This window comes from Dendrobates tinctorius, unplaced genomic scaffold, assembly GCF_039654945.1.
Source record: "Dendrobates tinctorius isolate UK_male_01 unplaced genomic scaffold, ASM3965494v1 ptg000015l, whole genome shotgun sequence".
Taxonomy (NCBI): domain Eukaryota; kingdom Metazoa; phylum Chordata; class Amphibia; order Anura; family Dendrobatidae; genus Dendrobates; species Dendrobates tinctorius.
This window is the reverse complement of record NW_027361683.1, coordinates 41,318,718-41,339,875: the sequence shown is the minus strand read 5'-3', so window position 1 is coordinate 41,339,875 and position 21,158 is coordinate 41,318,718. Positions and strand designations below refer to the sequence as shown.

Here is a 21,158-nt window from a genome sequence, read left to right as displayed (position 1 = left end):
GAACAGAGCCAAAAATAAATCAGTTTTTTTGGCCCTGTAAAGTATCTGTGTAATGTGGTGTGAGGTATCTACTTACGGTCTCAGATCCAGAATAGGAGCGAGGAAGGAGAGGCAATCAAAATAAATATATTTTCGCTTTGTGTGGCCCGCATCACCACTCCTGGCCCGCTGCTGACGTTCCCGCCTGTATTGGTCGCGGATGCTGTGCCAGCGTCTCATCACATCTTCCACTGCAATATGACAGGAAATATTCTCAATTTCACATATTTGCTAGGTCAAATTTGCTACCAGTAGCCTAGGCATGTGGCCTTCTAGGGTGTGCTTTCTACCCAGGGTGGCATATATAATTGGGGCATCCAGGCCAGATACACAGGGTCACAATAGTTCAGGTATCGAGTAACTACACTTAATAACTTGGTTGGCTAGGAGGCTGAGGAGCTTGTGGCCTGGGCCAAATTATAGCAGTGTAAAACTATGGGTCACATAAAAGTCTACCCGCCTCATAAGGCAAAAAGTCCAAGCACAGGAAGGGGGGGGGTCTGATTCTAAATGCCTTTTTTGATGTGAGGTAATTTTAAACAGTTTTTGGGTTGTACTTACTCAGTTGCTGCTGCTTCTCACGTGGCCGATCACCAAAATCGTGGAACATCTGGCGACATATGCGCCTCCATGAGGCCTCCTTTCTTGCCCAGTTGGCATAATGGGCATCACGTTGGTCCCAGATTTCTGGCCGCTCCTGCACTAGTACAATAAGCATCTCCACATTGAGGAAATATGGCGCCATGGCGCTGCAGGACTCCGTGGAGGCGTACTTCCTGGATGTCTGGAGCGCTTTTTGAGCTAATTAGCATGTCTAAGCTTCCTGATGATGGATTGGCCCATTTCCTGTCACCTGCCAAAAGACCTGCGCATTTCTCGCAAGTCACACGTGTGGTCCGTGTGTAATCCGTATTTTTTGCGCACCCATAGACTTGCATTGGCGTACTACGGGCCTAGTACGCTGACAATCGCAGCATGCTGCGATTGGCACGGACCGTAGAATACGGACTAGAATTATACGGCTGTTGGGAGCTGCCCCATAGAGAATCATTTGTCCGTGTGTAATGCGTGATTTTAACGCCTCTCACTCGTCCGTATGCCTCTCTAGTGTGACCCCAGCCTAAGGGTACGTTCCCGCGATCAGGAATTGCTGCAGGTGGTATGACACTGTGCATTTATGCAGCTTTAAACCCGCAGCTTCCAGATGTTACAGCATAGTGGATGCCATTTCTAGAAATCTCTTGTCCAGTTTGCGAGCATCTGAGCCTGCAGATCACCTGCGGATGCTGACATGGTGTGTCTTTCAGGACCGTGGCATGTCACTTTCTCTTGTGGAGATGCTAGTCTCCGTAACAGAAATTACATCAATAGAATGTGTTGAGCGTGGTGAATCCGCATGGTTGTGAATACATATGGATTCTCTTGTATTCAATAGACGGCAGAGCTTTGGATGCAGTGGACATGCGCTACGTCCAATGCGCTGCTACTTCTGGATTGTGGGCACAAAGCCATAGGATATGGATTTTAAATTCCCGCGGAAAAACTAGCGATTTGCAAGCAGAATGCTAGCGTTCTCCAAGCGATCTGTAGCATCGCTTGGAGAACTGATTGACAGGTTGGTCAAACTCGTCAAACATAGTGTTTGACGAGTGTGACCAACTTTTTACTATTGAGGCTACCTATGCAGCATCAGTAGTAGTAAAAAGATCTAATGTTAAAAATAATAAAAAAATAAAAAATTGGGTTATATTCACCTTCCGGCGTCCCGCGCAGCCTTCCCGGGCCTCAGCGATGCTCCCGTTCCCAGTAATGCCTTGCGAGACCTTTGATGACGTCGCGGTCTTGCGATACTGTAGCGATCTCGCGAGGAATAGGGACCGATACAATATCGCGAGACCGCGACGTCATCAAAGGTCTTGCAAGGCATTACTGGGAACGGGAGCATCGCTGAGGCTCGGGAAGGCTGCGCGGGACGCTGCAAGGTGAATATAACCCGATTTTTTATTTTTTATTCTATTTTTTACAAGGATATGGTACCCACAGCCTGGAGGAGCGTCTCCTCTCCTCCGGACCGTGGGTACCATTCGCAAATGTTCTGCTTACTTTTCGCATGGTGGGCACAGCCACATGCGGAAAGTAAGCAGAACAATGCATTCCTATGTGGGAGGAATCCCCGCGATTCCGCAAAATTAATTAGCATGATGCAGATTTTTCCGCGATGCGCTTCCGCCACGGTAAAATCCGCAGCATTAGCACAGCATTGCGGAATCCCATAGGAATGCTGTTTTTTTGCGTTTTCGCGCAAAAACGCGCATTAAAAACCACCGCGAAAACACCGCGACGTGTGAACGCAGCCTTAAATTGACAGAAAGGACGACAGAGCAAAATACCTGAGCAGAAATTCTGACAGATTTGTAACATTTTTTTAAACAGCAGTGAGCCAAATATTTTTAATCATGACTTTTTGGAAAGTTACTTAATTTGATAGTTAGTAAACAAATGAACAATAACAATGCTAAACTGTACACATAGCCTTAAAGTTTGATAAAGGCTTTAATAGTAATTTTGAAAAGCAAAAATTCACCCTTATAGAATGAAAGGAATTTTGGATGGGGTTTCCTAGTACCACCCCCTTTGAGTGGTTCAGTGTAGGCAGACCAAATTTTATCATGTTATGCTATGACTGCATGAATGGAAACAAGGTATTTTCAGCTCTATACCAAAAAAAAAAATAGAGTTGTCATTCCTGGACATTATAGATTAAAGAAAACCCATCATCTAGATTTTATACCCCAAACTAATGGCATGTATATAAAGGCGCTTTCATTCTGATTAAATCCTTACAATTCTTGTACATATTGTGGTGTAGTGTCCGCTAGGGGGCGCTGTGTGGATGTCCCAAGAGAGAGGATGAGTGGCAGAATCCTGAAGGACCGTTATGTACAGTTGTGGCCAAAAGTATTGACACCCCTGCAATTCTGTCAGATAATACTCAGTTTCTTCCTGAAAATGATTGCAATCACAAATTCTTTGGTATTATCTTCATTTAATTTGTCTTAAATGGAAAAACACAAAAGAGAATGAAGCAAAAAGCAAAACATTGATCATTTCACACAAAACTCCAAAAATGGGCCAGACAAAAGTATTGGCACCCTCAGCCTAATACTTGGTTGCACAACCTTTAGCCAAAATAACTGCGACCAACCTCTTCCGGTAACCATCAATGAGTTTCTTACAATGCTCTGCTGGAATTTTAGACCATTCTTCTTTGGCAATCTGCTCCAGGTCCCTGATATTTGAAGGATGACTTCTCCAAACTGCCATTTTTAGATCTCTCCACAGGTGTTCTATGGGATTCAGGTCTGGACTCATTGCTGGCCACCTTAGAAGTCTCCAGTGCTTTCTCTCAAACCATTTTCTAGTGCTTTTTGAAGTGTGTTTTGGGTCATTGTCCTGCTGACCCATGACCTCTGAGGGAGACCCAGCTTTCTCACACTGGGCCCTACATTATGCTGCAAAATTTGTTGGTAGTCTTCAGACTTCATAATGCCATGCACACGGTCAAGCAGTCCAGTGCCAGAGGCAGCAAAGCAACCCCAAAACATCAGGGAACCTCCGCCATGTTTGACTGTAGGGACCGAGTTTTTTTCTTTGAATGCCTCTTTTTTTCTCCTGCAAACTCTATGTTGATGCTTTTGCCCAAAAAGCTCTACTTTTGTCTCATCTGACCAGAGAACATTCTTCCAAAACGTTTTAGGCTTTTTCAGGTAAGTTTTGGCAAACTCCAGTCTGGCTTTTTTATGTCTCGGGGTAAGAAGTGGGTCTTCCTGGGTCTCCTACCATACAGTCCCTTTTCATTCAGATGCCGACGGATAGTACGGGTTGACACTGTTGTACCCTCGGACTGCAGGGCAGCTTGAACTTGTTTGGATGTTAGTCGAGGTTCTTTATCCAACATCCGCACAATCTTGCGTTGAAATCTCTTGTCAATTTTTCTTTTCCGTCCACATCTAGGGAGATTAGCCATGGGCTTTAAACTTCTTGATGACTGCGCACGGTAGACACAGGAACATTTAGGTCTTTGGAGATGGGCTTGTAGCCTTGAGATTGCTCATGCTTCCTCACAATTTGGTTTCTCAAGTCCTCAGACAGTTCTTTGGTCTTCTTTCTTTTCTCCATGCTCAATGTGGTACACACAAGGACACAGGACAGAGGATGAGTCAACTTTAATCCATGTCAACTGGCTGCAAGTGTGATGTAGTTATTGCCAACACCCGTTAGGTACCACAGGTAAGTTACAGGTGCTGTTAATTACACAAATTAGAGAAGCATTCCATGATTTTTCGAACAGTGCCAAAACTTTTGTCCACCCTCTTTTTTATGTTTGGTGTGGAATTATATCCAGTTTGGCTTTAGGACAATTCTTTTTGTGTTTTTTCATTTAAGACAAATTAAATGAAGATAATACCAAAGAATTTGTGTTTGCAATCATTTTCAGGAAGAAACTGAGTATTATCTGACAGAATTGCAGGGATGTCAATACTTTTGGCCACAACTGTATCTCTCGTGACATGACGGATGGTGGGCTGGGAGATGAGACGACTAGACTAGACACACGGTCAGATGGTGACTGGAGGGTTCACTCGACCGATAGGGCTGACCCAGTGGTACCCGTTGAAGATATAATTAGAGAAGTGGTGGTGCGACACATGATGGCTGAAAAAGAACAAGACCATAAGATACAGTTGATAAAAGAGACAGTGGAAGAACATCTCGAACGAGAAAGGGTCCTGAGACAAATGGCCGAGCACAGGGTGGAGGGGCTCGAGAAAGAAGTCTTGGAGCCCAGAGGTCACCTGTCAACGTGGCAAAACGTGAACAAGACCCTTAGGGAAGAGATGAAAGAACTTTAGAGGAGTAGTAAAAGGTCTTCGGCAGGAGAGGAAGTTGGACGAAGACTTACCGCGGGTGAGCACGAGTGATAACAAGACAGAACTGCCAGTATCCATCTTGACAAAGGTGTTATGAATGGGTCACCGAGGAGAAAAAAGCAAAACAAGCTAAGTCACAGAAAACCAGAGAGGTTGGTATCTATGCAGATTGCAGATCCCTAATCCTACCACACATCTAGCAGCAGCCGTGGAGCGTACCTATGATGATCCTAGATGCCTCGTCAAGGCCGGAGGACTAAATAAGCCTAAAGCAAGAAAAGGGGAAAACTAACTGCCCCAGAGCAGACCCCAATGGAAAGACAGCCCCCACACATGTATTGACGGTGAAACAAGGTGAAAGCACAAACACAGGCAGGAAAATAGGCTGAGCAAACGATGGGGCCCAAACTAACTAGATAGGAAAGGAAAGGGAAAGACACTGTATGCAACCTGCAAAAAACCCTACAAAAATAATGTCCAACACTTCTGATAGCAAAATTAACCCTGAAGTCACTAGACTTCTCCCATTATATCAGCACTCTGAAATATTCTGAGACAGAGCAAAAAGAGGCCAAACTAGTAAGGGACAAAAAGCAAATTGGCAAATACAGATAAATAAGAGTGGAAATTCAGCACAGTGGCTGACCACACAAAAACTGAATAGACCAACAAAATCAAGTGTGAACATTAGCAGAAAAACTTAGCTTTAGATGACTGGAAACCAAGAGCTGACAAGCCAGAAGGAATCACCAGCAACTGAATAGGGCGTCGGCTGTCTTAAATACAATCTGAGATTCCTGAGGCCCAATCGTCATCCTCATTCTCAGGTGGCAGATTTCCACCGATCAAATCACCCTCACTACCTCCTGTTACCACCAGAGGGAGTCTGGAAGGAGAACTGACAACTGGTGAACCAGAGAATGAACTCACAACACAAAGGGTCGTGAAGAGATAAAATCTTGTGAAGTTGGTGAGCAACGAACGGAAGAAGACAGTCACCCGGTCGGGTCAACTGTAGCGAGGGAAGTGTCCGTGGTAAAGCCAGAGTCTTCTGTCCAGGAAGAGAGCAAGACCACGACTTTCAAATCTGTGATCGAGGTACCCGAAGACATGCAAGAAGCCTGTGCGGAGGAAGGTGTACATGAGGCTTTCAAAGAGGCGGTCAAGGCGTGTAAGGTGCACTGGGCACCTGAGACTCAGCAGTTGGTGATAATATCAGCCAGAGAAGATACTGCAAACCGGGTAGCTGTCCTGAAAGAGATGCATTTACAATGTGTCTACGCCAAACAGCTGGTCAGGCAGAGTAATATGAAGGCTGCTCAATGCCTAGAGTTAGCGAAGGAGGCTATGGATCGGCTGGGTTTGCGGAAAGATGTGGTTCCAGTACCCAAAGCTCTGATTGGAAGAATCATTGGAAGATCCGGGCAGGTAATGCAAGACCTTGTGAATATCTCCGGTGTGGTGAGGGTGAGGATCCCTCCTGATGATGAAGACCAGGTATCCAGTGAAGTGGGTAGAATTCCCATCATGGTGGTTGGCTCCGCGGAGAGCCTGAGACTTTCGGATGCTCGTAGAGTATCGAGTGGGGTACCTGCAAGAGATTGAGCAGTTGAGGCGGGACCATCGGCGAAACAATAAAGAGGGACGGAACACCAGGTGGCGGCTGCCTTCAATCCAAGATGTAAGGACCCGAACAGTTCCTCCAAGTAGTGACATGGCAGGTGGCCGAAGAATGTCAGCCAGTGGCAGCTCGACGGGCCGTACGAGGCTGAGACATTAGTTCCTGTGAGACGCTGAGTGGGTCAGACTCAGGCCAGACAGTAGGCCCGATTAAGACTGATGACCGCACCAACTGGGAGATCCGGTCAGTGGGAGAAAGGTCAGGTGACGAAGCGCACTGTAGGAGGGTGACTAAACAGTGTCTGATGACGCAGACAGACTGTAACTGGAGGGCCAAAGATTAGGGCCAGTATTCTGACTGCTGGGGGCGGGGGAGGCGTAACGTAGAGATGAGGCTGTATGACAGGTGGAGACGGTTCTCTCGACCTGTGGGGTGCCCGGTCTCGAGATCCTGGTGTAATGTTGTGTGTTCAACCCCACAAGTTTGAACAAAGGGGGGAGGTATGTGGCGTAGTGTTCACTAGGGGGCGCTGTGTGGATGTCCCAAGAGAGAGGATGAGTGGCAGAATCCTGAAGGACCGTTATGTATCTCAAGGTGGGTGGCCTTGAGATGGAGACTTGTGTGTGTGTTGATCAGCAATGATATTTCTGAGGTGTTGTTTTAATGTGTTACGGAGAAGTCTCCAGGTAACTGGGGAGACGGGCGGACCCAGTTACCTACAAACCCACCCGGGGGTGTGTTTGAGAACGTTGTGATAAAAGTATGTGAATAGGTTCAAGGACCTGTGATGAGGTCATAGCCATGTGACCCGGTGGGCATGACTACGGACCGTATAAGGTGGCCAGGGTAGGTCACGTGGTGAATGCTGGGACCCGGTTGGTCCAGTGTGGAAGGTCCTGTTGAGATGGGGCTTCCTGGCTAACAGCCTGGGAAGTGGCTGTGAGTAATGGCGAGGTGTGCCTGTTAGTTCCCTGGAGGGAATGAACGTGTGCAGCATGGTGAAGCAGCATGAAGAAACCCTGACAGGGTGAGATAACTTGGGGCTAGGAAGCCTGCGCATTGAATAGTGCATAACTTATATGACTACAGTATAACAGAGGGAAACTCTGTAATGGACGCTATGCTGGTTATATGCTGTTTTCTGTTGCTGTGAGGGTTTATGATGCTGAATAAACAGAAGGGACTATGATTGTTTTGTGGAAAACCCGTGCCGGATCTAGTTTTGTGGCGGCTAAGCGAGTATCCCCTACTTGAATGACAGCGCTACCTCACAATATCCATTTTGCTGCTTTAGAGAAATCCATAGTTGAAATTGTATGCGAATGAGCCACAAGGGCAGTGGGGCGGACATTGCACTTACAGCTCTCCTGCCTCTCTCCCTATTTCCTGCCCCCTACCTGCCTCTTCTCTCTGACAGGTTAGTCATGATTCAGTAACCTGTCATACAGAGACAGGAGGCAGGTAGGGGGCAGGAAATAGGGAGAGAGGCAGGAGAGCTGTAAGTGCAATGTCCGCTCAACTGCACTGATAACTCTTTAGCATACAAATTGAACTATGAATTTCTCTAAAACAGAAAAACAGATTTTTTTTTAAAAAAAAGGTAAAAATTTAATCAGCATGAAAGCTCCTTTATATACAGATCATTAGTTTGGCTTATAATATCCTGATGACAGGTTTTCTTTAAATAAAGGTAAATTATAAATAGAGCTTCTTATCCTAGACAATAGCCACAGTTCTACACTACAATGTTTTGTATATGGGCTCATTCCCATTTGCGAGAAATACGGACGAGTGCAATCCATTAAAAAAAATGGCTTGCACTCGGACCAATGTTATTCAATAAGTGACATCTCATTTGCAAGTTTTTTTCTCAGCCGAAATTGGACTGAGAAAAAAATTGCAACATGCAGCGTATTGCTGCATAGCTCTGACGAGACTCGCCAATGCAAGTCAATGGGTGCGAGAAAAAAACGCACAGCACATGCACCATGCGAGTGCGGTCCGATTTATACACACCGGTGTCCTTTGAAAAGCCAGCAATTCATATGCGGCTATACAGTAAAATCACACTAACAGGTTAAAATAGAAAAGATAGAATACATGTATACACATTTTATTAGAGATATAGATAGTAGAATAGCTGATAATTCAATTGACGGCTTCTGTAAAATAATTGCAGAAGCCGACAGGATATGACACATGGTTTACATACAGTAAACCATTACATATCATTTTGATTTATAAATGTCGTTGACTACTATTGTTGGTGTATGTGTGTAAAATTTTGGATCTGTAGGTGTTAAATGAAAGAATATAAATGGCGTGGGCTCCCGTGCTATTTTCTCCGCCAGAGAGGGAAAGCCAGTGACTAAGGGCAGATATTAATAGCCTACAGAGGGACCATTGTTTATTCGGTCGTCCATGACAGCACCACCTGAGAGGGGATCCGCCCTTTAGGAACAGGAAACCTACAGATACAAAAAGGGTGGCACCTCTCCCACGCATCAGTTGGTTTCCTGTTCCTAGAGGACAGGACTCTCTACAGATCGTCCGTCATGGAGTCGTCATGAATGCCCAGGCCGGCTGACCGACCCAGGTAGCGAGGGGGTCTCCTACCTCGGTCAGTGCGGGGTCCCTGGAAGCGCCACGGTGGGGCCGGGTAGGTCACCACGGCAGTGGACGAAGCAGGTGGAGCGGGGGCCCGGTGGATACCGTCTCCGGAACGTCAGCACCTGGTATGTATGCCCCGGGTTTTCTGCTGCACTCCCCCGGGTCCGGTCCTCCCGGTCGATGCTGGCCCGTCGGCGGTCATGGCGGCATGCGCGAGGGCTAGGAGGCATTCCGAGCAGGGGCGCTGCGCCGGCTCCTTCGCTCACGCTCCCGCAAGGCTCTGGTGAGCGGTGGAAGTGACGCGGTGGAAGGGGCGGAGCCGAAAACGCCGATACCGGAAGTCGGGTGCCGGCCGGCCTCCGATGCGCGCCGCGGGTGCACGCCTGTCCGGGGGTCGCGCGGCGGCCTGGGTATGGCGGGGAGGGCCCGGAGCATGGGGGAGGGAGTGCGCGAGAGGATCCCGGGTGGGTGGTGCTATGGCCAGATACCTGCTGACCCGGACACCAAGAGGCATATAAGGCAGATGGGGACGCTGCTGGGGTGCTTCCGAAGGCCCCAGCGATGGATACGACGGAAGCCCCCATAGATCAGCAGGACGAGGCGCAGGAGCGCCCGCAAAAACAGGCCACGACAAAACCGCATACGAGTGGCCAGCAGAAGAAGCAGAGACGAACAAGCGACCAAAGCCGCGAAAGTTCCTCCAGGCTAAAGGATCCCCCTGCCTCCCTCCATGATCCGGTACCTGCTTCATCTGCATGGGTAAGAGATCTCCGTGACTGTACCCTGATGCAGTGTTCCCTTATGTTTTTTTGCAGGGGAAGAAAGCTACGGGAAAACAGAAGCACAGGGAATGTGCCCTCTGTAGTTCCCCCCTACCAGATAGCCACCCTAAAAAATTATGCCAGCCATGCATATGACAGACGGTAGGGGTTAATAAAGACAGGGAGTCCAGGGGTAGATTGTCAGGCCCTTATACTCTCCCCCGTTTATGCAGGTAGCAGAAGAGACACCTGACTTCACTTCAAGCCTGAGAGAGATGATCAGGGCAGAAATGAAAGTCTTACCTCAAGGTGAACCTTCTAGGAGAAGAGAGGCTAGTGGTTCAGGCTCGGAGGCCTCAGTCACCCCTAGGAAAGGTGACAACTTCTCGGACTCCTCGGCCTCCTCGTCGTCTTCCTCGGATGAAGACTCTAGCCGGTTCTGCTTCCCCTTAGATCAGATGGACAGATTAGTGAAAGCAATACGGTCCACCTTGGGGGTAGCGGACAAAAAACGGGAACTCTCAGCACAGGACATAATGTTCGGGGGTCTAGACCCCAAAAAACGCAGAGCTTTTCCATTAAACGATAAAGTCCAGAGCCTAATTGACAGAGAATGGAAGAGACCGGAAAAAAGGGGCACCATGCCACCAGCCTTTAAGCGGAGATACCCCTTTGATAACCCGGTAGTAAACAGATGGGATAAAGCCCCGAAACTAGACGCAGCAGTAGCCAAAGCGTCCAAAAAATCCGCCATACCATTTGACGATATGGCCTCCTTGAAAGATCCGCTAGATAAAAAAGCAGATTCTTTTCTTAAAGGGACATGGGAGATGTCAGCAGGCGCATTAAGACCAGCGGTAGCTGCCACCTGTACAGCCAGATCCATTATGGTCTGGCTAGATCAGCTGGATTCCGAGCTAAAAGACGGAGCTTCAAGAACATCTATTCGGAAAAGTTTGCCGATCATTCAGAGTGCCGCGGCGTTTTTAGCCGATGCTTCAGCAGACTCTGCAAGAATGGCGGCTAAAGCCGCGGGTCTATCTAATGCAGCGCGAAGAGCGCTCTGGTTAAGATGCTGGCCAGGAGATATTCAAGCCCGGTCCCGTCTCTGTTCTATTCCTTGCGAGGGGGAGTACCTATTCGGCCCCGTCTTGGACGAATTATTAGAAAAAGCTGGAGATGACAAAAAGAAATTTCCCAGTCTCCCGAACCCCTCTTACAGACGTCCCTTTACTAGGAAAGGTTTTTTCCGGAGAAGGCCGTCCAGAGATCAGGGCAGATGGGATGAGAAAAAAAGGAAAGGTACAGGATTTACAGGATTCATGTTTGGAGGGGGGCGCCAGGGAGGTCCAGCTCGGGATACGAAAAAGCCGCCCCAATGACTAGTTGCCCCGGTAAGAGGGAGACTAGCTGCCTTCTACCCATCCTGGTCTCTGATCTCTAATAGCAGCTGGATATTGGGGATAATAGCCGTGGGACTACGACTAGAGTTTTCTAGGGTTCCCCTTGATCAGTTTAAAATCACCCCACTCAGGTCTTCTACTTCAGAACAAGCTGCCCTGGAGTCCGAGGTTCATGACCTGTGCGCCAAGAAAGTCCTAATAGAGGTTCCAGAGGGAGAATGGGGGAAGGGATTCTACTCCCCTCTGTTCCTGGTCCGCAAACCAGACAGCTCCTTTAGGACGATAATAAATCTTAAGGCCCTCAACAAGTTTCTGGTCATACGTCCGTTTAAAATGGAAACAATTAAATCTACAATAAAATTGCTGTTCCAAAACTGCTTTATGGTGGTGTTAGATTTAAAAGACGCATACTACCACATACCCATCCATGCAGGCCATCAGCGGTTTCTCAGAGTGGCGGTTCAGTTGGATGGGTCAATTCGACATTTCCAATATGCGGCCCTCGCCTTTGGAGTGGCAGTCGCTCCCCGAGTATTTACTAAAGTGATAGCGGAGGTCATGGCCCATCTACGTGAATCAGACATTCTGGTGATCCCCTACCTGGACGATTTTCTTATTGTAGGCAAAACGGCGAATCATTGTTTACAACAGCTACAAAAAGCAATGTCTGCCCTAGAACGGTTAGGATGGTTGCTGAACGTCAAAAAATCTCTGTTGCAACCAATGAGAGTCCAACAATTCTTGGGCCTAACCCTAGATTCTGAGAAACAGGAATGCCGTCTGCCTCCGGAGAAGCTTGTTCGCCTCCATTATCAGATCCTGAATGCCTCCAATAACCCCACCATGTCCCTCAGGAAAGCCATGTCCCTTCTAGGCTCTCTCTCGGCCTGTATCCCGGCAGTCCAGTGGGCCCAGTTTCATGCAAGGAAACTACAGAGCGAGGTCTTATTACATCAAAAAGTCCTTGGGGTTTACTTAGAGGGACAGCTAACCTTGTCCCGTAACACAAGGGAGTCCCTAGAGTGGTGGTTAGACAAGGATAATTTGTCTAAAGGGGTGCCCTGGGAGTATAACGTAACCCGCATAGTCACCACGGATGCTAGTCCTTCTGGTTGGGGAGCTCATATGGGTGAAATACTAGTCCAGGACCAATGGCAACATCATCAGTTAGGAATGTCGTCTAACCTAAAAGAATTGACAGCAGTGGAGCAGGCGGCTAAAAAGCTCCTTGTGTATCTACAGGGCCATCACGTGCGAGTGTTCTCCGAAAATCAGGTCACCGTGGCATATATCAATCACCAAGGCGGGACCCGTTCCAGACCCCTGATGATTGTAGTAGAGCGGTTGTTCCAACTAGCAGAACAATACTTTCTATCTTTAACAGCGTTGCATATAAAAGGAAGAGACAACATCACGGCAGACTTTTTAAGCCGCAATCAGCTAAAGCAAGGGGAATGGTCCCTAAACACCTCCATATTCAATCTGATTGTACAAAAGTGGGGATATCCAGAGGTAGACCTCTTCGCCACCAGAGACAACTGGAAATTGAAACAATTCTGCTCCCTAAATCCCAGAGAGAATCCTCTGGCGGTAGATGCCTTCCTGATAAAGTGGGACTTCAGACTAGCCTACGCCTTCCCTCCCCTATCTCTTCTACCCCTGGTGATGAGGAAAATCAGGAAAGACAGAGCGAGGGTTATAGTTATCGCTCCATTTTGGCCCAGGAGAGCATGGTTCTCATGCCTCAGGACCATGTCGGTGTCCGATCCTTGGGTTCTGCCGGACATCCCGGATATCCTGTCCCAGGGCCCAGTCTTCCATCCTCAGGTGGCTGGCCTACATCTGACGGCGTGGAGTTTGAATGGTCATTATTAGAAGAGAAGGGCTTCTCCTCAGACCTAATTAACACCCTACTTAAGAGTAGAAAAATCATTACCACGAAAAGTTATGTTAGAATTTGGAAAAAAATTCCTTCAAAACTCAGGAGTAGTCGCTGGGGATTCAGCACCTATAATTCAGATATTAGAGTTCCTACAAAAAGGTCTGGACATGGGGCTTTCTACCAGTACCCTTAAAGTACAAGTGTCAGCCTTGGGGGCCCTTTTTAGCTGCAACATCGCTGGTAATTATTGGGTAAGCAGGTTCATTAAGGCGGCAGGTAGATCCAGGCCAATAATAAAGGATAGATTCATGCCGTGGGACTTGAACCTAGTCCTCACTGCTATGACGGAAACCCCATTCGAACCTATCTCGTCGGCTTCCCTAAAAAACCTATCCCTCAAAGTAGCCTTCCTGGTAGCTCTAACATCAGCCCGCAGAATAAGCGATATCCAGGCATTATCTAGGCGTCCTCCTTATTTACAGTTCAAAGAGGATAGGGTAATACTTAGACCTGATCCAGCGTACATGCCGAAGGTAGTTTCTAGTTTCCATAGGACACAGGAAATAGTTCTCCCATCCTTCCTCCCTAATCCAACTAACGAGAAGGAAAAGAAACTACACACCCTGGATGTTAGGAGAGGCCTCATAGAATATCTGACAGTCACCGATCCCTGGAAGAAAGATAATGCCCTATTTATCTCTCATCAAGGCCCCAGGAAAGGTTGTAGGGCATCGAAAAATACACTAGCCAGATGGATTAGAGAGGCGATTTCAATAGCATACACCTCAAAGGGCAGGTCGCCACCCGGGAAGCTGAGGGCGCATTCCACCAGGGCCATGGCGACCTCATGGGCCGAAAGATCAGAAGTCTCCATTGACCAGATATGTAAGGCGGCTACTTGGTCCTCTCCGAGCACCTCCGAGTCATTATAGGCTAGACCTGGGTGCTTCCACAGACCTCTCTTTTGGTATAAGGGTGCTGCAGGCTGTAGTCCCTCCCTAAAGCTGATATTACTCTCTGTAAATCTCTCAGGTGGTGCTGTCATGGACGACCGAATAAAGTCTTAGTTACTCACCGGTTAACGGTATTTTTCGGAGTCCATGACAGCACCCGTATATTCCCTCCCTTTAGTTTAATTTGGGTGTGCACGTCTTTCTCTTGTATATGCTCACTGGTGATAAAAGTTTATAATTGTAAAGAATACTGTACATAAACCATGCATTAACCTTGAAAGTCCTCTTGTGCTCTGTAATCCAACTGATGCGTGGGAGAGGTGCCACCCTTTTTGTGTCTGTAGGTTTCCTGTTCCTAAAGGGCGGATCCCCTCTCAGGTGGTGCTGTCATGGACTCCGAAAAATACCGTTAACCGGTGAGTAACTAAGACTTTTTGGGCCCCCCTGGCTAAAAACAAATGCCCCCCAGCTACCCCAGAATTGCGCATCTGTAAGATGTGCCAATTCTGGCACTTAGCCTCTCTCTTCCCATTGCCCTGTAGCAGTGGCATATGGGGTAATAAGAGGTTAATGTCCCCTTGCTATTGTAAGGTGACATTAAGCCCGGTTAATAATGGAGAGGTGTCAATAAGACACCTATCCATTATTAATCCAATAGTATGAAAGGGCTAACAAAACACACATTAAGAATAATGTCTTTTAATGAAATACAGTTAGGTCCATATATATTTGGACAGAGACAACATTTTTCTAATTTTGGTTCTAGACATTACCACAATGAATTTTAAACAAAACAATTCAGATGCAGTTGAAGTTCAGACTTTCAGCTTTCATTTGAGGGTATCCACATTAAAATTGGATGAAGGGTTTAGGGTTTGTGGTAATGTCTAGAACCAAAATTAGAAAAATTTTGTCTCTGTCCAAATATATATGGACCTAACTGTAATTAAACACACGGTTCCCATCTTTGTTAAACTCCCAATCCAAGCGAAGTCATCATTCTCCTGTAAAAAATAAAAAACAAATAATATCCCATACCTGTCTGCTGTACAGTCATGTCCCACGGCGCAATCCATCTCAAGGGGTTAAATAGTTTACAGCTGGGAGTGGTGCTAATGCTACCGGCCTGGCTGTAAAGCAGTGAGGAATGAATGAAAACCTGCCTGCGTATGCTCCCCGCCTGACCGGACATGAACTCTGTAGCGTCGGAAAGTTTCTGAGCATTTTCCCATGCTACAGAGTTCATGTCCGGTCCTGACTGACCTCTCTGCTCCTGACCTCGGCTATGTGTATCTAACTGTGCTGCCTTCCCTGACGTAAGATTGTCTGTCTAAGGCTGGTTTCACATTAGCGCTTTTTAAGCGCACGCACGGCCGGGGGTAGCTGCGCACTTTTGACGGTGCGCCGTGCGCGCCAAAATCAAACTTTTCGAATTTCGGCGCGCACGGCGCACCGTCAAAAGTGCGCAGCGCAGGTCAAAGCGCAACTAGCGCACGGCCTGCGCACCCTATGCTAAAGATAGGGTGCGCCGATCGCAGGCGCCGCTGTGCGCTAGGAGGCGGCGCTACAAGCAAGGGGCGGGCACGCCGGGCAGAGAGCCGGCTCGGGGGCGGAGCTACCCCCGGCCGTGCGTGCGCTTAAAAAGCGCTAATGTGAAACCAGCCTAACCAATGCTTTGCCTTCACCCTCCTGTACCGTGTACCGGTGTCTCTGACCCTCTACTCACCTGCTGCCCTGGAGTGGTACCTGGTGACTACCGGCGGCCAAACTTATCCTCCTCATCAGTGGCTCTAGTGATTACCCGGTAGTCACTTAGTGACACCCCTCCAGGGTAAGCCCTGCCAGTGGCTGTTTTTAAAACATTTTACAACAGAATAGTCGTTTCAGATTTTATTCATATCTATCGTATATAAATTGACAAGATTTGTATAAAAAAAGAATGCAAGCATGTGGGTAGTGAGTAATAAGCACATATTTCAAAAGCTCTGAAAAAGTACCATGTGATGTTACTGATTTGCTAGTGCGATGTATTTTTACTATTAATAGAAAGTCATCTACTAGTGTTATTTGTTTAGGACAATACTTTTTGTTTTATAGCAAAGTAAAGGAGGCAAGTGTCACTATACTTTGCTTGACTTATGGATATGGGACGGACCCCCACTCCATCTTAAAACCACCATAACTACAGTAAACCTAGGCACTAGAATAAATACACAACACATTATTTTGGTTGTCAAAATGGCCACAGCTTTATTTAAATCACAGGATTAAAACAATCACAGTAGGAGTCAGGTGAAGTGCTAGTACATTGGGATTCACAAGTACTGTGATATCCCAGCTGTCTGACATACAGAACCAGGACAGACAGCCATAAAGGGGCGGCACGCACTGGCTTGCCATTCAAGCAGAGCCAGTAAACTTTCAGGGCACCAATGACCCTATTATCCTCACTCCTGTGCTTAACCACTGTGCCCGCTCCTGACTGACGTTACCATTACAACGTCCTTGAGGCTGGCCACCAAAGCCGAGCCTGTTCACCACCATGAGGTTTTACATCCTCTATTAGTTAAAATGAGTCCACCTTAACTTGCCTGCAACTTACACCTGACTCCTAAACCGCAAAGCTGTGACGGGTTATAAATTCACATTTGACACCATTTTTTTTTTTTTAATAAATCACTTTAGTAAACTTATAAACTAGAAGTCCCTGCAAAAGCATTAAGGGGACTAACTTGGCAAACCTCCGACTCACAAAGAGTCATCCTACAGCACTCAGGAGAGGAAAAACCCCCTGTGGAGGAAACCTCTAGGGAACCATGGCTGATGGATGGCCCTTCCCTTGGGCTTAGAAGGTTAATGCTGTTAACTCTTTATAGGCATGATAAAATTGAACCTGGAACAAAATATACAATGGTAAATTCAAAAATACAATAAAGCATTCATCATACAAGCAATAATTAAAACGTTTTAGGACAATGATTATAAACAGGGCGGGTGGGCGGGAAATGCTTCCTCCTGTTCATCCTGTGCAAGAAAGAGGGAGAGACACAGATTTCCTGCTCTATATAAGCCCCACCCTCCTCACAGTAACCCACCCAGGCACATACATACTGTGCTTCTTACTCTTAAAGCAACATCCCTCGTGCTTAAAAATCTACACCACTATACCAAAAAAGCTGCAGGAGTAAAGGTCCACCCATCCCCAAGTCATGTCCTCCTCCGCCTATGGCTCCAGTGGTTTCTATTTCTGTAGGGCTACTTTCACATTATCGTTTTTTAGCGCAGCGCATCGTGCGCGTCCATACGCATGCGCCCCTATGTTTAACATGGCAGGCGCATGGTCTAGCGTTTGCATCCGTTTGTACGCGTTTCGTGCGCGTGCGTTTTTGAAAGACTCGTTTCACTTCTCATATTCCAGCTCCATCACCATCTATCCCCAACCTGCACAAACCCCTCATCCTGCTGATACCCCAATACTGAGCCACTGCTGCCGTATGTCCCTATTACTGCAGCTGATACCCCAATGCTCAGCCGCTGCTGCCGTATGTGTCCCCATTACTGCACCTGATACCCCAATGCTGAGCCGCTGCTGCCGTATGTGTCTCTATTACTGCACCTGATACCCCAATGCTCAGCCGCTGCTGCCGTATGTGTCCCTGTTACTGCACCTGATACCCCAATGCTGAGCCGCTGCTGCCGTATGTGTCTCTATTACTGCACCTGATACCCCAATGCTGAGCCGCTGCTGCCGTATGTGTCTCTATTACTGCACCTGATACCCCAATGCTCAGCCGCTGCTGCCGTATGTGTCCCTATTATTGCACCTGATACCCCAATACTGAGCCGCTGCTGCCGTATGTGTCCCTATTACAGCACCTATTGTGTGGTTCTGTGTCGCCTCTAAATTCTAAAGCAACCCACTATAAGGCTAGTTTCACACTTGCTTTTTTTTGCAGCGCGTTTTTCCCGCAAAAAAACGCATTGAAAAAACGCATACAAAAGCATACAACTGCTGCGATTTTTTCAAGCATTTTTATGAGCATGCATGAAAAAAACGCAGCGTTTTTAAGCGTTTGTATGCGTTTTTAGTGCGTTTTTACCGCGTTTGCGTTTTTTTCCAACATTTTTAGTTGGCCCCTCACACTACCCAAACCATGACTTTACTAACCCTAACCCTGACCCTAACCCTAACCCTGACCCTAACCCTAACCCTGACCCTAACCCTTAACCAAATCATACTTAACCCTAACCCAAACCCTAAACCCTAACTAACCCTAACCCTAACCCTAACCCTGACCCTAACCCTAACCCTAACCCTGACCCTAACCCTAACCCTAACCCTAACCCTGACCCTAACCCTTAACAAAACCATACTTAACCCTAATCCTGACCCTAACCCTGACCCTAACCCTTAACCAAACCATACTTAACCCTAACCCTGACCCAAAACCCAACCCTAACCCTGACCCTGACCCTAACCCTAACCCTAAACCCCCTTAACTAACCCTAACTCTAACCCAAACCCCTAAATTCCATGGTTAAAAAAAAAAACGCATATGCAAAAAAACGCTTACATGAGCATGCCAGTGCGCACATATGCGCATCCATAGGCTATAATGGCCATTTTTAGCGCAAAACGTGCGCATATGTGCGCATGCGCTTTTTTGCAGGGCCAAAAAATGCAACATGATGCGTCTGGAAAATCCAATCGCACACCCCAAAAAAACACAGCGCATGAAAATCGCATACATGCGCTTACAAGCGCGCAGGTATGCGCACCCATGTTAAATATAGGGGAAAAAACGCATGCGCAGGTTAGCGTTTTTTTCCAGCGCTAAAAAACGCAAATGTGAAACCAGCCTTATATAGTAATGGCGGGTGCTAGTGCCCTAGAAAACAGTGCCCAAATTTTGTCCCCTAGAATGTAATAATGCCCTCTGTGTGCCCCTTTGACAGTCATAGTAACCTGAATATCCCTATAACAATAAGTGCCCACTTTACATTTAATAAAGTCTTGAGTCTCCCCCCTGTACAGCGCCCCTATACACAGTATAATGCCCCCTCACAGGATACATACTGACCTCTTAATATCTCCCAATGATGGCTCCAACACTGTATGATGCCCCCTCACTGTAATCCCCACACTATATGATGGCCCCCTAGATGCCTCCATATAGTATAATGCAGCCACCATAGGCAGACTCTACAGTATAATGCAGCCCCCCATAGGCAGACTCAATAGTATATTGCAGCCCCCCATAAGGCAGCACCCCCCTATAGGCAGACTGTAATATAAGGCAGCACTCCCCCATAGGCAGACTGTAGTACAATGCAGCCTCCCCATCCCCTATAGGCAGACTGTAGTATAAGGCATCCTCCCCATCCCCTATAGGCAGACTGTAGTATAAGGCAGCCTCCCCATCCCCTATAGGCAGACTGTATTATGAGGCAGCCCCCCATCCCCTATAGGCAGACTGTTGTATAAGGCAGCACCCCCCATCCCCTATAGAAACAGAGAGAAAGAACAAAGAAAGAAACAGAGAGAAAGATTCTATAAAGATACTATAGCAGCCCGGCTGCAATTGTAGTGCCCACCTGAGCCTCCCGATGCAGGACATATCATGGCCGGCATCCCTGATTCCAAGGCGATCCCACTGTCAGTGCTGTCAGAGGACATGGTGATGGATCTGTAGCATTCCCTTAAGTGCCTCCATGGTTTCGTCACAATCTCCTCCCGAAATTACCTAATTTCTGCTTCCAGCACATCACTTCCAGTGGAACGTCACACGTGAGTTTTAAAGTGCTCTTCGGGGCTCCACAGTGTACTCTTGTGTCCGCAGGAAAGTAAGCTCCCGGCCGGGACAGCGGGGCAGACTCTCAAAATCGGGACTGTCCCACTGGATCCGGGACGTTTGTTAGGTAGGAATGCTTCCCACCATACATCTTGTACACGCACGGCTCCGCACACCTCATACACACACGGTTCCGCTTTGTATACTTCGTACACACACGGCTCCACTCTGTAAACCTAGCACACATATAGCTCCACTCAGTACACACATGGTTCCATGCCGTAAACCTCGTACACACACAGCTCCTCTCCTTTCACTTCGTACACACATGGTTCCGCTCCGTACACCCCGTACACACGGCTCCCCTCCACACCCCCTGTACACACATGGCTCCACTCCGTACACTTTGCACACACACGGCTCCGCTCCACACACACCCCATACACACACGGCTCCGCTCCGCACACCCCGTACACACACACGGCTCCGCTCCGTACACCTTGTATACACACGTCTCCGCTCTGCACACCCCATACACACACGGCGCCGCTCCGCACACCCCATACACATGTGGCTCCGCTCCACACACCCCATACACATGCGGCTCCGCTCCATACACCTTGTACACACATGGCTCTGCTCTGCACACCCCATACACACGCGGCTCCGCTCCGCCCAGGCCATACACACACGGCTCTGCTCCGTACACCTCGCACACAAACGGCTCCGCTCACCCCATACACACGTGGCTCCGCTCCTCCTTACACCTCATACACGCATATCTCTTCTCCGTACACCTTGTACACATACGGCTCCGCTCTGTACACCTCATACACACACGGCTCTGCTCTGTACACCTCATACACACGTGGCTCCGCTCTGTACACCTCATACACACACGACTCCGCTTTGTACACCTCATACACACATGGCTCTGCTCTGTACACCTCATACACACACGGCTCCGCTCTGTACACCTCATACACACACGGCTCTGCTCTGTACACCTCAATACACACACGGCTCCACTCCGTACAACTCATACACACACAGCTCTGCTACATCCACCATGTAAACCCCTCCTGACCCCACACAAAAACATCACCTCATCCAGCACCATGACAACCAGCACAGCAGAGTCCGGCCCCTGATCATGTGACCCCTGA

The 21,158-nt window shown here is 47.8% G+C and overlaps 1 protein-coding gene across 1 annotated transcript in view; it reads left to right on the top strand.

The window, feature by feature from the left end:
* The window catches only part of SYTL1 (synaptotagmin like 1), a 308,605-nt gene that overhangs the window by 56,046 nt on the left and 231,401 nt on the right, over positions 1-21,158 (top strand). The gene's annotated exons all lie outside the window — the stretch shown is intronic.